This window comes from Octodon degus, unplaced genomic scaffold (assembly GCF_000260255.1).
Source record: "Octodon degus isolate 3935 unplaced genomic scaffold, OctDeg1.0 scaffold00008, whole genome shotgun sequence".
NCBI lineage: Eukaryota > Metazoa > Chordata > Mammalia > Rodentia > Octodontidae > Octodon > Octodon degus.
In genome coordinates this window covers 3,153,895-3,159,098 of record NW_004524584.1, presented here as the reverse complement: position 1 = coordinate 3,159,098, position 5,204 = coordinate 3,153,895, and the positions used below count along the sequence as shown (strand labels likewise).

General features: G+C 41.1%; 1 pseudogene; it reads right to left on the bottom strand.

Moving 5' to 3' along the window:
• Nucleotides 1–3,289: 3,289 nt before the first annotated feature.
• On the bottom strand, nucleotides 3,290–4,152 carry LOC111813507 (annotated as a pseudogene).
• Between the last annotated feature and the right edge of the window lie 1,052 nt (nucleotides 4,153–5,204).

Genomic DNA, 5,204 nt, shown 5'->3' with positions numbered 1-5,204 from the left:
CATGAATGGCTCAATAATGTTTATGTAAATATATACCAATGTCATTACCATGCGCATCAAGATATAGGTGATTACCAGAACCTCACAAAAGTACCAGGATTTTAAAAATTTTTAGACACTTTTATGGTTACATTTTGGAAAAGTTTAGCATGTTTTCTACTCTTTAATAAAGGAAGATCAGAAATATAACTATTTCTGCTCTCAACTTTAACGCCATCTTCTTAGGAACCTCTGTGACATGAGAGCCAAGTGGAGGAAGAAGTGAATGCACAGGCTGAAGTGTAAAAGAAGAAAGATGAGACACAGGTCCAAGTAAAATAGCTCGTACACCCATGGAGGCCAAAGGAGCAGAAATAAAGAATGCTGGAGGCTGACAACGCTGGTGCAAGTTTTGGACTGCATGCTAGATTAGAACTTCATTGCCATCTGATTGCCAACACCACCTCAAAGAGAAATCCACCCAGTTCCAACTAAGCAGTCTCCTGGTTTTTTGTTTTTGTTTTTTTTTTTTTTTTTTTTGCCCCGGACCTGTGGCATTCTGGACTGCTTCTGTTCTCGCTTTTGGCTGAGTGTAAAGTGTGTACAATAAATCATCTCTTCTGTGTTAAAAAAAAAACCTATTTCTTATTTCCTAGGAGGTTATAATAATTTTCTGTGTCATTTTCTATTTTCTTCTGCATCTTTTTCACATGAATGGAAAATAGACTGCTTCTTAATGTAAAGGTTCATATAAACTTGTGTCTAATTTTTGATGAGCCTTACTATCTTTTTTCCAGCTGACACCAGTCCTTTCTTTAAAAGGTCTACACTTCTTATATGTTTGGTTCTTCGACTTTGTCCAAGAGACATATCAGTTATGGGTCACTATGTATTAAACAACAGTCAGCATGGAAGTAATGCCCAGTAAAGCCCACTGAGGGATTGTTCAGTGACAAGATCCTCGGAAAACCATGTTAGGGCTTGAAAATAACTTTGATTTTTCCTCCCCCATAAGAAGTTTTGCAAACATTGGACCTGACTACAGTGTCCTTATATATTGACTCACTTATCCTTGTAGCATCCAAGGCTGGTAGGAATTTGGTTGTTTCTTATAGAAGGGGAGTTAGGCATAGTGTTTCAAATGGCCTCACAATGGGGCTGTGTTCTTTTTTTTAAGAGATTAAAAATAGTATTAAAAAACCTATTTTTTACCTAAGCAAGGTGATAGGAATTCAACAGTGTTTGTTATATTGTTTATTGTTTTCTTTAATTTAGTTGTTGAGATTATCAGATATAAGTATGTAAAATTGCTAAAAAAATATTAAAAAGAAAAAATTAAGCATTCACTGTTCCTATTAATAGACCAGTAGAAATCAACAGTAATCCAAGATTTCCTATGTGTATAAGAATCTAAAAGATACAATAAATACTGTGAAAAGGAAAAAAAAAGCTGTTTAAAAGGAAAGAACAACTAGGATGAAGGAAAGGAGGAAAAAGAAAAGAAAAAAGGAAGGAAGAGGGTGTGTTCTTAATCAAGATCCTTTCCCCACAGTTAGGCACTTGAGGTTTCAAAAAATATCTCTTTTCTCTTCCTTAAGAACACAGTAAATCTGAGAGTTGATTATTATCTGAGCACTTGGTTAATCCCAGCGATTATTTCCTTAGGATGTAGTGTGGCCCAGTGGTGATACTCCAGCCACCTACTTAATCTTAACACACTTTCTGCTGTTCAGTCAAGGATAATTCTGAACTTAAGACCATTTTAGGGAATAAATTACCATGTGGAATAGATGCACTAGAAATGTAGTGAAAATTCATAAGTTAGTATTGTAGGTTGTCTAACTATAAACCTTAAAGCTCTCTTGGAGATGTGATCCAAAAAGCCATTTGATGCTTAAACAGAAGGTGAATGAGTAAAGCAGTAGTAAGACCAGACCACCAGAACTGCATAGCCATTCATGCATTCACCCATTCAGTCATAGCTTGCTGTGTCTTGGACACTGTGTCTGCTATCCCATGTGACCCCCCAAATCACTGAGACCATCCCCTCTTTCCTCCATGGGACTAGATATATTTTTATGCCTTAGTTTCATTTCTCTTCTTGAGAAGGCCCCATTATCTTCATGCAGTGTGGGTCCAGTTTAATCTTGGCTTAGAAATAAGATCATTTTTCTCTGAATTTCTGGAGGAGATTCTTCACAGGGAAGAGGTGGTGCTGCTCAGTGGGCTGTGGGGGAGAGATCCTCACACTGCCTGAGATGGCTTTTCTCCCCCTGCAGACTCTGAGAGTCTCCTTGGACTCCAGAGTCCCATTGAAAGCGTGACAGCAGTGTTTATGTGCAATTCTAATGCTAGTTTTAGCAGCATAAGTGCTTTTTAATGCATAGCATTACAGCAAGTGAGCCCTATTCTCTCAGTCACTGAATAGCTGTCTAGAGGGGCGTAATTCCCAGCTCTGCCTCCAAGCAGTTATTTACAAGCTCAGTTACATGTTTCCGTCAAGTGTGGTGAAAGCCAGGATGGAGATGGGCTGAGTTTAAAGCAATTTGGCAAGTCTTTATTCCCTGTATAATCATTCAGGTCCCTCTACTGCCCCTGACCAGAGCTTCTGCTCACATATGTCAAATGGAGCCTGAGAATTTGGGGAGACCAACTGCAGAAGTAGAATTCCTTCCTTCTGCCTCTCCCTCTGAAGTTCCCCCACCCTTTGCGGCCCTTTTGAGCTCACTTAAATTAAGATTCCCAGCCCTAATCTGCCTATTGGGTTTTACTTCCACAACCTCCATCCTCCATCCTGCCTAGAATTCTGCAAGAATCTGTAAATTATATTCTGCCCACTCCTGCCTTCCCTTTCCATCCCTGCCCCAATCCTGCCTTCAGTCAGCAACTAGACTTATCTTTTAAAGTGTAAATCACATCTCAATACTGCTCTGCTGGAAATTCCCCAATGACTACCCATCACGTTTGAAATGAAATCTAATTCTTTACAAACATCTTCAGAGGCTGGCAGAATTTGGCTTTTGCCTACCTCTCATACCCACCACGTGCACCCTGCCCTTTTTGACTACAATCCAGTCACACTCACTTCCTGGCTATTCTTCACACATATACCAAGTTTCTTCCTACCTCTGTGCATTTGAACATTTTGCTTCCCCTGCCCCACCTTATTAATACAGTATTTATTTGTCTTTCTTCTGTCAACCTGTGAGCCTATCACTTTTTCCAGACTGCTTGAGGAGGTATACAGGAAAGAAAGTACGGGGCAGATGAGAAACAGGAGAAAGAACTGTGTGATGAGGAGACGGCTCCCTCACATAGCTCAGAGAATGAGAAAGGCTACCATCGATGAAAGAGCCCCAGGGCCTCCGAGACAAAGCCCAGAATGGTGTAGAAGAGTTATTGCTCCAAAGAAGGGTTCCTGGGATAACCAATGATGAGGTTCACAAATGCAGTCTCAGTACCAGTCCCAGGCTCAGCCCCCCAGCTGTGGAAGCCCTGGCAACAATGAATTTGGCTGCTGTCCCATGAATGGTGCTGATTTGGAAGCTCTGGCTCAGGACGGTTCAGGTCTGGGAATGAGGCACTGTCAAGCTGCTGGAGTCTCATCCATCAGTGTCTCTCTTTCGCACAGCACTACTACGGACCCCAGCTGGCTCAGCAGCTAAGAGATGCTCCTGACCAAGAAGCAGGTGAAAACAAATTTGGAACAGGAGTTCATTCTCACAGGATAAGGGTCCACAGCAGGAGAGCTGCACCCAGAGAAGAGAAAACAGACTTTTCCCCCCGTGTTATTGCTGTTCCTTTAAGAGGTGGAAATGCATTTCTCTGATGACCAGCCAGGTTGACTGCATACCCTCACATCTGTTTAGTAACCATATTAATTTCTGTATACATTACCTATGTCCTTTGCCCATCTATGATGTTCTCAATGTTAAAATCCAGTTTCTTCTGCTGGATGAACCACCAGTAGGCTGAGATGTATGGAGAGAGCTTTCCGAAAAAGCAATTGAGGATCCAAGAAGGCAGGCTCATCACAGCTGGTTCACTGACATCTCTGTCCCCCTCCAGATGCTGCAGGCTGAGAACCCAGCAGATGCTGGCTGGGCTCACAGTGTTCAGATATGGCTGAAAAGAGTAACTGCTCTGCTCCTGGGCCTCACTTTCCACCTCCATGAAGGAGGATAATAGCACCTATCATTCTGCACCCAGCCTCAAGGTCAGTGCAGAGAGACAGTGGAGATGTGGTGTTGCTCCATGCAGCCCCATCTCCTCAATGTCTTTACCAAGCCAGTACATTTTCCTCAGAACAATGAGTTTCACAGAAAAGAATGTTTCATTTTGAGGTGGTCAAGTGTGGAGCCAGGTGAACAAGGAGTCCACTCCTAGTTTGTCACAAGGGATGTTCTGACCCCTTACCTACCCCTTTGAGCCTGAGCCAAACCTTTCTTCTTTCAAGAACCCTTGTCAGACTATCCAGTCTGAATAATCATTACTCTTGGGTGTTATCAAATGCCTGACTTTATAAGAAGTAATTTATTTATTTGGTCAGAAGGAATTATTTATTTATTTATTTATTTATTTATTTATTTATTTGGTACAAGGTCTCACTACATAGTTCAGCCTCATAGTGATCCTCCTGTCTCAGCCTCCCCAGCACTAGGATTACAGGGGTGCACCACCATGCCAGGTTTCAGTAACTGACACAGTCTACCCAGAGTTGCACAACTTGCAGTATGAGGGATCAAACCCTGGTCCTTGCCCTTTCCAGGCAGGCACTTAGACCATTGAGCTATGAGCTATCTTCCCAGCTTGGTCACATGTTTTTTTATTACTCCACTAGACTATAAAATCCACAAAAGCAAGAGCTTTAATCACAAATACCATGGCCTGGCACATAGCAGATTCTCAGTAAATGCTTTCTGAATGAATGAGCTTTCTTAGCGATTGTTAATGGCTGGGTATTGTCACATTATTGCTGCTCTATTACTGCTGCTGTGTCTGAGTCAGCCAAAGGCTCTTCCAAATGGTCATCTTAGAATATAATGAAATAGATTATTGCATTGCATGATTTACTTTCATTTTAAAATTTTTATTTATGTTTTAATCAAAATTACAAATGCCAAAAATTGAGCTGTAAACTTGTTCTATATTATTTTAAAAGATAAAACATTCTTTCTCTTTGTAACTATTTCCTTCTGTGTTGCCTGATTATTTTGGGGTTTATC